At 49.1% G+C, this 14,094-nt stretch overlaps 1 protein-coding gene across 8 annotated transcripts in view; it reads right to left on the reverse strand.

The window, feature by feature from the left end:
* The window catches only part of BOC (BOC cell adhesion associated, oncogene regulated), a 261,571-nt gene that overhangs the window by 55,023 nt on the left and 192,454 nt on the right, over nt 1-14,094 (reverse strand). The window contains exon 1 of one of the 8 annotated variants that reach the window (XM_028166318.2): nt 3,464-3,485. The exons of the other annotated variants lie outside the window; for them this stretch is intronic. The gene's annotated coding sequence lies outside the window, so the exon portion shown is untranslated. Of the gene's footprint in view, nt 1-3,463; nt 3,486-14,094 lie in introns of those variants that run through there. 8 annotated transcript variants of the gene reach the window in all.

The following is a 14,094-nucleotide window of genomic DNA, read 5'->3' on the forward strand; positions in this document are numbered from 1 at the left end:
TGAGATTAATGTCCTTTAAGACTTAAGGACATGTTGCATTTGAACAACTCCAGACAGATGTGCTATCCTCTCTTTGCTCATTGCTCCTCTTAAGTTGGACACAATTAAGCAATGGCCTGATTTTGCTGCCCTACAACACATGCATCAGAAGTTCAAGAAACATTCTTTGTCGAAAAAAAGCAGTAACACCTACATTCTACACAGTGTTTTACAGAACCTCACAAAAGCCCAGTGGGACAGGAGATCCCTGGGCGGTACTATAGTGTTCCCAAGTCTGTGGCAAGACAATTGCTAGCCTCTCAATCTCCACCCAACACTAGTCAACATTTATATCACTTAAGCTAATAACCTCTCCCACCATCCCACCCTGTTTATGCCCTCTTTCTGCACCCTCTTGATGATGATAATGATGATAATTTCTCCGTAGTGCCTCTACTTGTTTGGAGAGAAAGGGGAAAGATCCCTGTCAGACAGTAGGTCATCTGGACATGAAGTTATGGAGAAGTGTTTATAGAAAGGAAAACACACCCCCAATCCCTCTCTGACCCGCCCCCCGCTCCCACCCCCGGAACGGAGCTCACCTCCGACCACACCTGTGAGCTCACAAAGCCACAACAGACCACCTGCTCTTTTTACACCTACTGTTTCTAATTACAGTCTATGGCCAGGGCTATAGCCACGCAGGTAAACAACAAAGTAAAATGGTAACAGTGACTGAGAGGAAACAGGAGCATTCACTTCCAAGGCTTCTGGTGCACACAGCTGATGAGAGATCCAATGTGAAAGGAATTAATTAGAGTGTAGGTAGACAGCACACAGTACATAGGCAAACCAGTCCCAGGACCTGAACAGCACTTAAGGCAGACCTTAACAGCTTAAGTCCTATCTCTTAGGACAAAGGATTTTGGACAAGTGAGCCATGTGTGAACACAAACCTTGCTAGAAGGAGAGTAGGACTGACAAGGGTATTCTGCTTAGTGATCACGGTGAGCGGAGCAGATAAAACAGCTGGCAACCCCAAAGTCACTCCTGATGAGAGGTACAAGTCCCTGGGTGGGCTCAGGGCAGAATTCAGGTCAGTTCAGCAAAACCACACTTAGCACCCACTAGGTGCCACACACTGAATGGAGGGTGGAGGGGACATAGAGAAAAGTAGGCAGTTTCCCATCCTTAAGTTTCCCATCCTTAAAGAACCTGGGACCTAGTCAACCTTCGCTTTGACACCATCTTTCTATTATACCAAATGCAGCATGGCCTCAAGAAAAGATCAAAGATAGACTGGATTTTACAAAGTACAGGCAAAGAACCAGAACCACTAGCAAAGGCATCAGAGGCATGACAAAAGAAATGTGGCATACATTCGAGCACACGCACACACACTCACACTTGTACACTCAGGCCCTGCTCAGCACAGAAGGTCAGTCCTCCAACTTAGCCCTCCTCACAAGTCCTAAAAGAAGCCTCCTTCCCATCATCCACATTCATTCCTACTAGAGTCCCGGGAGAGTCATCAAAGTACATCACTTACGGTAGGTAAGAGGCTTAGAGCTAATGGAAGCCTATGAGGACTGCTGAAGCCTCAGCTTTGTCTCTGTCACTTCTCACGCTGTGTTGTACCTTATTTGTATACAAGTCTCTCCTGGACACATAATAGATACTCAGTGAATGTTTGCTAAGCTGTAAAGACCTACCTCCAAGATCTCTTCCAGGCCTGACTCTATTTGGTCCTTGGAGTTTGGATCCGGTGAACCCCCAGGGCTGCTTCTGACGCAAAGCAGAGCTTGAGCAGGGGAGGGTGACGCACGGGTGTCTGAGATCTCCGTCCCTATCGCCCTGCCTCTGGGGAGCCCACTGGGGTTCTTATGCAGGGGAGAAGACAAGCAGGACACAGGGCTTCCCTTCAAGCGCTGGAGCATGGCGTGGGTGAGGGCAGGCTTGCCAAGGAGGAGACGGGGGAGAGTGTGAGGAGAAGCAGGTGCCCAGGGAAACTCGCTTCCCTTCGCTAGGCAAGCTCCCAGCACCCACTCTACGTCAGGCAGCAGTTAGGCCACCAGCTCTTGTCCCCTGGAGGCCTGCACTTCCCCCGTGGAAGCACCATCACGCTAATTATTTATGGTCTGCCTGACCGCTGGACCAAACGCTCAGGGATCAGGAATGGCGGTGATCTTACTACAGGGGCATCTTGAGCGTATAACACGGTTCGAGGTATTCAGCAAACACCCGTTGAGTGAACGAATTACAACCCAAAACACAAAAGTGAAAGGTCATGGCAGAGAGGAGAGAGAACTGTAGTCACATAGTCAAGAGGGAGCTTTTTCTTAGGAGGGGAAGCTGGGCCTTTAGCAAGTTTGGGGGTTGAAAAGACTGATTTACTCTGTTAGGCAACATAATTACCACCAATTCCAATTAAGCTGTCACCTGCAGTCATTTTCTGTGCCCCTTCCTCATGATGACTAAGCACCAGGCCCATACCCATACCCTCCCCAGGGCTCAAAACCGGTCTCCGGTTGTGTGACCCAGCGTGAATGAGGGTCAGGCTGCCACTTCTTGGCCTGTCCACTCCTGGGGCCAATTCACACAAATGCTGGGCAAAACCAGCCCCAACTCCAACTCGCGGACACACTCACACCTCAACCCCTAACACACAGACACACACACACACACCCAACCCTTAACAGGCTCTTGCATGCTGGCAGGAAATCTGAAGCACTTAAATGAAAAGCTAAGCCATGGGGCAAAATGGCTGAACTGCTAAGTCCGGGCCAAGACGGCATCAGAAGCTGCCTCTTTAGCTGGCGTCTGACCTGACTGCACTGTGACACAGACAGTGTCTCTCCTAGACTTTCCTGCAAGCAAGAAACCCTCACCTGGACATTTAGGGGGAACCACTTTGACACAGGACAATAAAATCTCTCACACAAGCATGTTGAAGGAGAGACAGATCACATCAGCAAATTATCTAGAACAATGACTGGTTCAAAGCAGTTGTTCAATAAATGACAGCAACTTATTCAATTTGAGTCACTTCCTTTAGGGTTACTTGTAGAAGTACTTTCATTAGTCTGATCCTTGTTACAGATTTATCCCTAATATTTCAACAAAAGAGGTTTAAGAATAGGTAAATATCTCAGGGGCCAGACACCTCCACCCAGGCTTACCCCACACCCTGCTCTGGGCGTGTACACGCACCACCTCTAAGACAGATGAACAACACACACACACACACACACACAGGCGCACGTGTGCACATGTGCTCACACAGCAAACAACTCCAGCTCTCCAGCTCCAGCTGGGAAGTATGCTTTAGAATCATGACAGTTTACTTTTTTCCTGTCTGACCTCATGCAAACCGACTTTCTCCACCTCTCTGACCCCCAAATATACACATTCAGTCCCCTGACCCACCCCCAATCTTCCTCACTTAGAAAGCTCTTTTAAACCATCTAAAACTTAAAATAAATACCAATTTGGAAACCTGAAGCATGCTCCAGTCTGTCCGTCTGTCCCCACCTTCTGCTGGAAGCCTCCGACCCCAACTCCTGTAAGCCCTCCCCAACTTGGGAAGCCCAGTGGCCTCCGTGCAGGGCTGGCACACGCAGAGAAAACAAACACATGAACTCCTGCCAGCTGGGTCAGGCACCACTATTTATAGCAGAGCGAAGTGTGGGGAATTGGAGGCGTGATGAAGGGTGTGGGGCGGAGGGGGTAGGGATAATTCCAGCCGCTGAGCCCAGGCTCCACAGCTGCAGAGGATCCCTGCTGATGTTCTGCGGGCCCAGGTGCAACCCGTCCTGTGTGACTAATACCTTAGCTGTGCTGGAGCCTCCCAGGGTAGAGGGCCTGTTAATCTTGCTCATTACTGTAGCCCCAGCATCTATCTCTAGGAGCACAGTAAGTATTTGTTAATTAAATGAATAGATGAGCTTGTTTTCTTCCTGCCTACCCCACAAGGTTGCAGATGGAGGAGCTGGGATAGGTGGAGGGGAGGTTAGTGAGGAATGCCTAAAACAGCGCTTCTAAAAATCTATCGGTTGTTAAAATGTGCTAGCAAAAAGAATGTAGGGAAATGCTCTGTTAAGAAAAGCAAATTAGGTTTCTTTAGTGCAGGCCTCTTCAGAGCCTTTAATGGGCTGTTACGTATTGTAAATTACCAAAAGGTGGGTAGAGTATGCACTGAACGCTGAACTCACTCAACCACAGGCCTGGACTTATTTGACCACAGGCCTGGACTGACTTGACCACACTACTCTTTTCTCTCAGAGTACCATTAGTGAGGAGAATTTCATCAAATACACTTTGGGAAATGTTGGCCTAAGAGGTTCCTGGAGAATATCCCAGAAACAACTTGTAAAACAGCATCCCATGTTTGTAATTTTAAAAAATTACATGTGAATATGTGGTGTACAGTTATTTGGATTGTCACAGGATAAGGTCAGGAGACACTTAAATGTTCACATCAGTTATGGTGAAGAGCAGGAAATCTGCACTTTTTATACTAAACACTTCAGAAATATTCCAAGTGAGTGTGTAGTTATTTTTGTAATTAAAAAGGTAAATTAAAAAAAAAACTATCCCCAAATATTATCATGTCATCACTGAAATTTTATCTTCCCATAGGCCCAGGAGCCTCATTTCCTAATAACTCCTTGGGCTATAACATATTGGTCTTTGCTCCATGATCACATCTAAAGTGTTTCCTGTGTCTATATCCAACAGTCAACTCTTTTGGCTTGTAAAGAACCCCTCCCCTAATTCCAGGATTCTGTTGCATCCACACAATGTGCACAAGTATTTTGGAAAAAATGAAAACATATTTAATATTCTTTTAGCAACCTTTACTAATCTGAAATTACTTTGTTTAGTAAATTGTATAAAATATCCACCAAGCACTTCGTTTGCTGAAATTACGATGTTGGGCATATTAACATTTAAAGACTGCTTTTTTTTCCTGCTAAATCACTGATTTCCTAACTTAACTGATTTGTAAATGTAATTAAAAGTCATTCAGATTTAGTGAATGTAACACACTAGGTTTTGTTGCAATATGAGATTAAGGCAAATATTTAGAATTGGAAGAAATATTCCATCTTAGCATAAAAGAGAGTATGTGACCATTTGTTGAGTTACTATGTGTGAGATGATGTGCACGTATTATCTTGTCTAACCTCTAAGTAACTCTGTGAAGGAGGTAGTATTGTCATCCCCATTTTACAGATGCAGCAATTGAGGTTTAGAGAGATTAAACACCTTGCTCAAGTTAAGGATTCAAAGCCAGGGTTACCTCCTTCCCCTGCCTGCTGGTCTTGGTGTCCTTGGTAGATTCAAGCAGACAAACCGAAAAAGGAAACTGAGGAAGGCTGAAAAAACCAAAATCAGCCTGGGTTGGAGTCATGCACTAGCCACCATGTTTCGGGAGGGACTGGTTCGTCAGGTCCCACAATGCGCTCTGTAGCCAACTCATAAGGATGTTCAGTCCCCCACCCCAGCGGGAGTCAGCCTTGAGTGAGCGCCTCAATCCCATCCACAAGTTGGCCGCGGCCCTCTGAGTCTGGATCCATGTAATATGCACCAGCATGTAGTGAGAGACAATAAAATTCTTCCATTTCTTAATCTGATCTCTCTCATCTTCCTTCTGTTCTTACATAAGCCTAAGATTGGAGGTTCCCAACGCAGGCTGCATGGAACAATCATCCAGGGACACTAAGACACATCAACACCTGGGCAGCACCTCAGGCAAATTCACTTAGAGCCTGTGGAAGTGGGGCCCAGGTATCAGCATTTTCAAAACCCTTTCCTGTAGACTGTAATGTGCAGCCAGGGTTGAGAACCCCTGGGAGTCTCCGCCATGGATTTGTGGGTCATTTTGACAGAGAAGGTCTGCCAGAAATGCCTCGGTTGCACTGGATGCCATGGTTGGAATTGCGAGTTTTGTATAAAGATGTTCCCTGCTCTATTATTTTTAGTGAAATTCTTGCCATTTTTAAAGCTATTTTCTTTTATTCCACAAATTGAATATCTTAATACACTTTAACGAATAAAACATTTTCTCAAAGTTTCTCTCAGATATCCCCAGATATTTTCTGGACTTTCAGATTCCTAGTTTTCACCTCTTCACACAGAAATAAAAACCCAAGAAGAGACCACCATTGCAAACAGCACCTACTTTGGGGGCCGAGACGGCTTCCAGAGTAGCAAAGGTGACACTTAAACAGGTCCCTGGGCCACAGTCACCCCTGCTGGGGCCACCACCACTTCTGGGGGCAGAGAGGTTAGCAGGAGAGGAAGTTTTCCAAGCATATGCACATTTTAGAGTTTGCACATGAAAACCTGAAGAGCTGTCAGTGATTCCCTTAACAAATTGAGAACAGTCTCAGGGGCTCACAGACCACCAGGAAGTAGAACAGGTGTTGGCTGTCCAGGGGTCCCACATCCACTTAACACCAGATTGCACCACTGGGCTTTGGCTCCCCTGGAACTAGCTTTTTGGCATCCCAAAGGGTTAACAGCGCAGCCTCAAGCTTCCGGCCTTCCCTTCCCCAAGAAGTGGATTTTCAGTTTGGTCCCTGCCGGGGTGGAAGCAGCGCCTCACCCCAACCTTAGAGACTTGGGTCCCGCCCAGCCCCTCCCCACCTGCGGCCCTCCCCCTCCAGGAATGAAGCTGCTGCTACCCAGCGTATACCAAGGAGATGGTTTCATCTCCTTCCAAATCCATTTTGTGTCTTAACTTCTGCCAAGGATAAAAATTAAAACACTCACACACACATCACGCATGTATGCGAGGACAGAGCTCGAAGTTTAAACTGAAAAAGACCAGGCGGGGAAGGGAGGGGCAGGTCGCTGATCAAAGTCGGGGCCTGGAGACTTCCCTGGGGTCTGTGTGGGCCCTGGCACACCCTGCCTGAGGCCCCTGCTGGCTACACCCAGGGTCAGACCTGAGCCGGTGTTTGCAGCATCTCCCCTCCTGTTCCTCCAACACCCATTTCATACCACCCCAAACGCTGCCCAGGGGGCCACAGAGCAGCCCAGCTGCCCGGCACTCCACAGGCTGGAAGCAGACTCTGGTCCTCACACTTGGAGAAGCCCGTTCCTTGCCAACTCCAACATGAATAAAAACAGTGCTTGGCATGACACGCGGGCCCTGGTGGCACAGGCGGCTTGCGGACTGCTTGTGGCCACCCAGAAAAATGGGTCTGGAGCTGGAGCCTCTGTTCTTAGAGCCCTGTCCCCCCATACCCGGGTCTGCAGACACCTGAATCTGGGGGCCAGGCAGAGAGCAGCTCTGTTCCAGCTGTCTCCTGTCATCTCCTGCCGCTGACTTCTTCCTTCTCGGCCAAACCAGAAGCCCCTGCATTGCAGAATGATCACGCCTAACCTTCCACCCATTCAGGATCCCCCAGAGTTCAGATAATGGCCCCTTACTCAACTCTAAACCCCATCAGCTGCCCCTTTTCCTCCCCAAATGGTGAACTAAGTACTCACATCACTTACACCTGTCCATTCTGACTCATACAATCCTTTGCCTTACAAGTCAATAAACACTTATTGAACACTCATTCAATATGAAGCTCTGTGGATCCAAAGATAAAGTTCAAGCTTTCTCTAAGAGCTCAGCACCTGGTAAAGGAGACACACAGAAACATCTCAGAGCACCGTGGAGCAACTGAGAATCAAACCCGAGGGCCCTGGGCTGGGGTTCTTTCTTTTCCATGCCCCTGTTAGGAGGGCATGGGAAGACTGGATCACACACTTCTTTTGGAAAAAGTACCCTTGTGGCGTTCATCCTTGTCCTATCTGCACACAGAGCAGAGTAATGAAAACAAAGTAGTATTTTAAAAAACTCTTTTGTCTTGATAATTGTTGAATCTGGGTGATGGTACATGGGGTTCATGATACTCTTCTTTCTGCTTTTGTGTATTTGAGTTTTTAAATAATAATGAAACTTGCTTTTTCAATAGGATGACTAGAACAAGATCATCCCAAACTTTCTCAGTCCTGCACCAACTTCCAGGATGCCCGCCCCCCGCCCCCCATTGCCCCCCATTTCACCTCAGTTAAGCCAAATAGCACTGTCCGGCAGGTTTCCACGAGCACCCAGGTTCTGGTAACGGAGGGCAGTATACCTCTCTTCAACCTTTAAAGGCTCCGTAGTGTTGGGCCAAAGAGGCAGCCCCACCCCTGAAAGGGTACTGCTGGCCGCAGACAGAGGAGGCCCTGAGGAGCCTATCTCCTTGGTGCTCTGGCTTGGGAACCTGGACCCCGTTGGCTGCCCCCCATGCCCTCTGCTTCCTTTCTGGGTTCCCTGTCCTGGATGGGCCTTCCCCAGAACCCTGAGCATATCTCACCAATGACAGGTCCGCAACGTTGGCGGGCTTTTCCCTGATGGCAGAACCAACCAAGTGCACAGGCTTCAAGGTCCAAGTGAAAGACCATCACTTTTCTCTGGACCTCCATTTCTCTGCCTATAAAATTCCCAAACATACCTAAGTGACACAGCTCTTTAAATAGCCAAACTCTCCGAGGATATGGGCTCTTGGGAAGGACTTATAAATCAGCAGCTTATCTCAAAAGCCAAAGTAATAATAATCATGATGATAATAATGGTGACATCTAGCACCTCCTCTGAGCCAAGGGCTCTTCCAATGAGAGAAGGCAGATAACGCAGCTCAACGTGAAATGACCTCTTGCTTGGATTTGGGAAATATTCAGAATCTAAGTTATAAGTGTCCTGAGGGCAGCACGCATGGTGCTCAATAATCTGTTGGCTGATCAACTGAAAGGCCACTCTTTAATGGTTACAAACATGTCTTTGGGGCCACGTGGAAAATGCCTGAAGACGCATGAACAGCACTGCTCTAGGCAAGGTTTATTGCTGGGTCTTTGGATAACCAGAAACAGCTCAGTGTGGAAGCTCAGTGACTGAAGGGAGGCTGGCTGCAGCGGGCGCCATGATTTTCAGAGGGTGGGAGACAGGTCAGAACCCCCTGCCTGGGGAAGGGTAACACACCTCATTCTGGCTGAGGTTCAGAGAAACAAGGCCTCGCTGCCTGTCCCCCACCCAGACCACGGGCATTAGCGCTGGCACTTTGGTTAGTGTCCTTGTGTAGGGAGAATGAGTTCTGCTGCCTAACACTCCATCACAATGGGGCAGGCTGGTCCTCTTTACCTCCTGACTTTTTTTTTTTTAAAGTTTTATAGTTTTTGCTGTTAAATTTAGATCCATGGCCCATTTTTAAATTTTATTTATTTATTTTTATATTTATTTTTGGCTGTGTTGGGTCTTTGTTTCTGTGCGAGGGCTTTCTCTAGTTGCGGCAAGCGGGGGCCACTCTTCATCGCGGTGCGCGGGCCTCTCACTGTCGCGGCCTCTCTTGTTGCGGAGCACAGGCTCCAGACATGCAGGCTCAGTAGTTGTGGCTCACGGGCCTAGTGGCTCCGCGGCATGTGGGATCTTCCCAGACCAGGGCTCGAACCCGTGTCCCCTGCATTGGCAGGCGGATTCTCAACCACTGCGCCACCAGGGAAGCCCCTACCTCCTGACTTTGAAAGCTGTAGAACTTAGTTGTTCAGGAGCCTCCCTGTTCCACGGCCATGGAGGCTTTTTCTAGAGAGGGGAGTCGGGCAGTGGTGGGTAAAATTGGGACCCTGCCCTGGTTTCCCACAGATTGTTCTGTAGAGAAAGTGCTAGAGAAAACCCAGACTGCCCTGGAGACTTCCTTCCACCAACACTCGCTGGAGCTTCACACGTGTGGCAAGGCCACGCCGCATTTCCCTGCACAACCTGCCCTAACAGGCGACCACGCCGCTGGGAGGTCCTGGCATGGCCCCCAACTGGACAGAATGCCATTCCTCATACTAAAGGGTTATTTTTTAACACATCACAAGATATTTATAAACTCAGCATTTCTGAGATTTTTTTTCCCCCCAAAATCAGGGAAAAAAAGTCCCATCTGAATGCTTTGTCAGATCATGTATTTAGCTTTTGGTTTAGCAAACGTGGCCCCTGCTCCTCGACACACACTGCTTGGCTGCACCTACGGAAGCCGGTCTGGGATTCTCCCACAGGACCTCCTGGGGGGGACAGCATGTGAGGAGGTGACTCAGGGATGAAGGCTGGATTTGGCAGGGAACATGGGTCTCACCCTCCCACGTTCAGCAGTTCTCTATCCTCAGCCTCCGCAGGCAAACTGTGACAAGGGCCAAGGCCTCCCGTGTTGTTGACGGTCAATAATGTCACAGCCTTCCAGATGCTGGAGCGAGACTCAGGAAGACAAGAGGGTGCAGGGCACACCACCCTGATTCCATAATTAACGACAAAAGCAAGGACGGCTTGCCTGTAGACAGTACTTCTCCGAAGAGTTTACGGAGCGTTAAACACTCCACTGCATGAGTGCTCACAGTCTTGGTGACACACCTGGGACAAGTACTGTTAGTCTCCACTTATGCAGGGGACACGTAGGAAGAACCACTGGATGGCAGCCCAAGAGCTCTCGGCAAGTCCCTGAACAGGATACAGACGGGAGGGTGGGCTAGGCAGAGAGCAGACCAGAGGACGAGGTGGTAAGGATTGGGATCAGCGGCATGGAGTTTCTACCGTCTGAGAGCTGACTTCCCAAGGAGGCCGTGTCTTCTTTCTCCTTCTCACTGAACTCTGAGGCACCTGCCTGGTGTCCTTGGAAGTGAGGAGGTGCCAGCTGGCCTCAGCTCTTCGTTTATTGCACACAGAAGCCACAGAAGCTGGGGTCTAAGCTCAGTCCCTGCTCCCCAGGGCTGGAACCCTCTTCACCTAGTACACCCCTTTCCTCTCAGCCCTGGGACGTTTCAGCCTGCTTCGACCAGATGGCCCACGTGACCCCCATTCACACGCACTTCCCTTTCCTCTAACTGTGGTCCAGAGTTGGAGCCGGGTTGGAGGAGCTCCTCCTGCTCTAGTTATAAAATCCGTCATTATCCCTCATCCCCCGAGAGCCTCACTGTTTAATGACTGGTGAGGGCACTGAATACTGGGGTTCCTGCCACACACACACACCCCCGCCCAAGGAATCCTCGTTTGTGAGGCTGACTGAAGAAAGAAGCACTTCTTGGCAGGGAAGACGTTCTCACTCTCTTTGCGTCTGATCAGTCTTCCTGCTTAATGACCACACAACAAGCCCTGAAGCTCAGTGCCTCCCAGGGCTCAGCACAGACACCACTGGGGCTGAGACAGCGACTTCGGCGGCGGAGGGAGCTGTGGCCGCCGCCGGATGCGGCGTGAAGGAGCGCTGCCTGCCCTGCCTGCCTGGGAGGCTCACTTCCCCGCCGCTCGTCCAAAGCTCCGGAGCAAGGAAACCAAACTAGCGAGGAGGAAGGCAAACGGCCCGGTGCTCCTCCTGTCTCTCTACTTAAGAGCGCGACAGAAGGTCTGCACAGCCGATACTTCCAGATGTGGAACCAAAACACAGGCAGCAACCGACAGTTTACCAGCCTGGGCTGAACTCCAGTAGCACCAGCGCCAGGCGTGTCCAGTGGATGACGACGCAGGGGCAGCACTGCAGACCCGTGGGCTCTGGGCAGGTGGGTCTCAGCGCTGGCTGTGGGCTCCTCCGTTGTCAGCGCCTTGCACCCCAGCTGGATGTATGGTGTGAGGGGGCATGGCGTGGAGAAGACCATGTTTAAAACTGGAGGAGATTGCTAAGTGAAAGAAGCCAACCTGGAAAGACTATATATACTGTATGATTCCAACTACATGACATTCTGGAAAAGACAAAATTGCAAAGACTGTAAAAAGAGCAGTGGTTGCCAGGGATTGGGAGAGGGAAGGAAGGAGGGCCAAATAGGTGGAGCACAGGGGATTTTTAGGCAGTGAAACTATTATTCTGTCTGATACTATAACAGTGGTGGATATGTATCATTACGCATTTGTCAAAACCACAGGCTGTATAATGCAAAAAATAAGTCTTACTGTAAACTATGGACTTTAATTAATAATGATGTGTCAACATTGACTCATCAATTCTAACAAACGCATTACACCAACGTAAGATGTTAGTAATTCGGGAAATTGGTAGGGGTTGAGGGGTATGAGGTAACTCCCTGTAATTTTCACTTAATTTTTTTCTATAAACCTAAAACTGCTTTTAAAAAAAAGCCTATTAATTTCTTTCTAAGTTAAAAAAAACCTGGAGGAGGAGGTCTGGACTCTTCCCCAGCTCCCTGAGATGCTGTAGGCGTTGGGTCCGGGGATCTCGGTAGTGTAATTTCTCAGGCACGTTTGTTGTCAGCACGAGACCTCTTGGGATATTTGCCCCTATTTTTACTCTTCCTTAGCTTCTAAATTTAGAACCAAGCTAGAAATGACTGAGATGCAATTTGAAGTCCCTCTGGGCAGACATCCAAACCTCCTATTCCTTGTATTTCAGGCTGTCAACTCTCCAACCACAGAGACAATTTCTGTCACCTGTGTGCCTACCATGGGGCCTGACTCCACCAGGCCGCCATATGTGGGGAACTGAACTAGTCTCAAATTCATCCCGTGTTCCTCAGATGCAACAGAACTCCCATTCAACTGTGCAAACAGAAGGGAGCAGTACAGTGGATGGTCCAGGCACACTTAGGAAATTCCAGATGAACAACCAGACTATAAACTTTTGATGGAGTGAGGATGCCCTGGGCTTCTCTGCAGCTCCCAGCCTGGCCTAGCACAGTGCTGGACACAAAGCCCATGCTCAGTAAACTCCTCTTGAGTGATGCAGAAGGGCCAGGGAGGCACCCATTCTCGCCCTCCCCTTACAGGTGGCACAGTGGCACATCCACGGACATTCCAGAAGTCAGTCACCTTGAGGAAGACAGAGGAGCTGAGCTACTTCCGCTGCGGCCGAGCACACTGCTTTCCAGCGTTTCTAAAACAGACACCCTAATAGTACTAGAATTCCCTGCCCCTCTCTCCCACATTCCCCCCGTATACATATACCCAGAATGCATTTTTCTTATATAAATCCTCAGGTAATTATTTCATTCTGTTTGCAACTCTTATTATACTCATTTTGAGATTCAGGAAAGACCTGTAGACTAGTAAAAAGAAAAACTGAGTATCAATTACATCCCAGAGTCTACTCCAGGCACTGGGGAGGTGGTGAGAAGCAAAATGAAGTCCCTGATCCCGTGGATCTTTCCTTCTAGAGGATAAGCAGGCAATAAGGAGATGAACAAGTAGAGACACGTCAGGAGGTGGAACGTTGAGAAAGAGCAGATTAGGTTGAAGGAAGAGAGAATGATGGTGGGAGTGTGATTTAATAAAGGGCAGTCCAGTGAGGGTGGCCACGAAGCAGACACCTGAATGAAGTGAGGGAGGGGCTGTGCAGCTATCGGGGAAGCACCTTCCAGGCAGCGGGCAAAGCCCCGGAAGAGACGCTGTTCTGCTTCGGCGGAGGAGCAGCAGGGGGCCACTGAGGCTGTGGAGTGAATAGGGGAGGTGAGGGCACTGACAGTGTGTGGCATTTTCTCTGCATGAAAGCAACCCATGGACAGTTTTGAGCAGAGAAGTGACCTCGCCTGGCTCCTCTTTTGGAAGCTGACACTGACTTCTCCATGAAGAGCAGACTGTGGGCGGGGAGGTCAGGGTTGGGTGGAGGCAGGGAGAACACTTAGGAAGCTACTGCAACAGACCAGGTAAGAAATGTCGCTGGAAGACAAGGATGGTGAGAAGTTGCAGGATTCTGAATACATCTGAAAAATAAAGCCAACATCATTTGTCAACTTCAAGTGGAGTATGAGAGAAAGAACAGAGTCCAAGGTGACTCTCAGGTTTGGGGCCTAACCAGTAGAATGGAATATGCTGAATCAGGGAAGAAGCAGAGGAGAAGGCTGGGTGGGAGCTGTCTTCCCAGTGACCAGGCCTAAAGATTGGTACCTACGGGGGCACGTGGGGCACAACCTTGCCCCGCTGTGGGCTCCTCTCTTTCCCCATCTTCTCATTCCCTCATCTCTACAGAGCCTTGAGCCAGTGGGGGGTTCCATCAGTGCAGCCTTCCACCTACTCATCTTCCCAGCTGCCCAATCCATCGATAACTCTCCTTCCAGTCTGTTTTTCTTTCCTTTCCTTTCCTATTAACGGCCACC

Source organism: Balaenoptera acutorostrata, chromosome 4 (assembly GCF_949987535.1).
Source record: "Balaenoptera acutorostrata chromosome 4, mBalAcu1.1, whole genome shotgun sequence".
NCBI lineage: Eukaryota > Metazoa > Chordata > Mammalia > Artiodactyla > Balaenopteridae > Balaenoptera > Balaenoptera acutorostrata.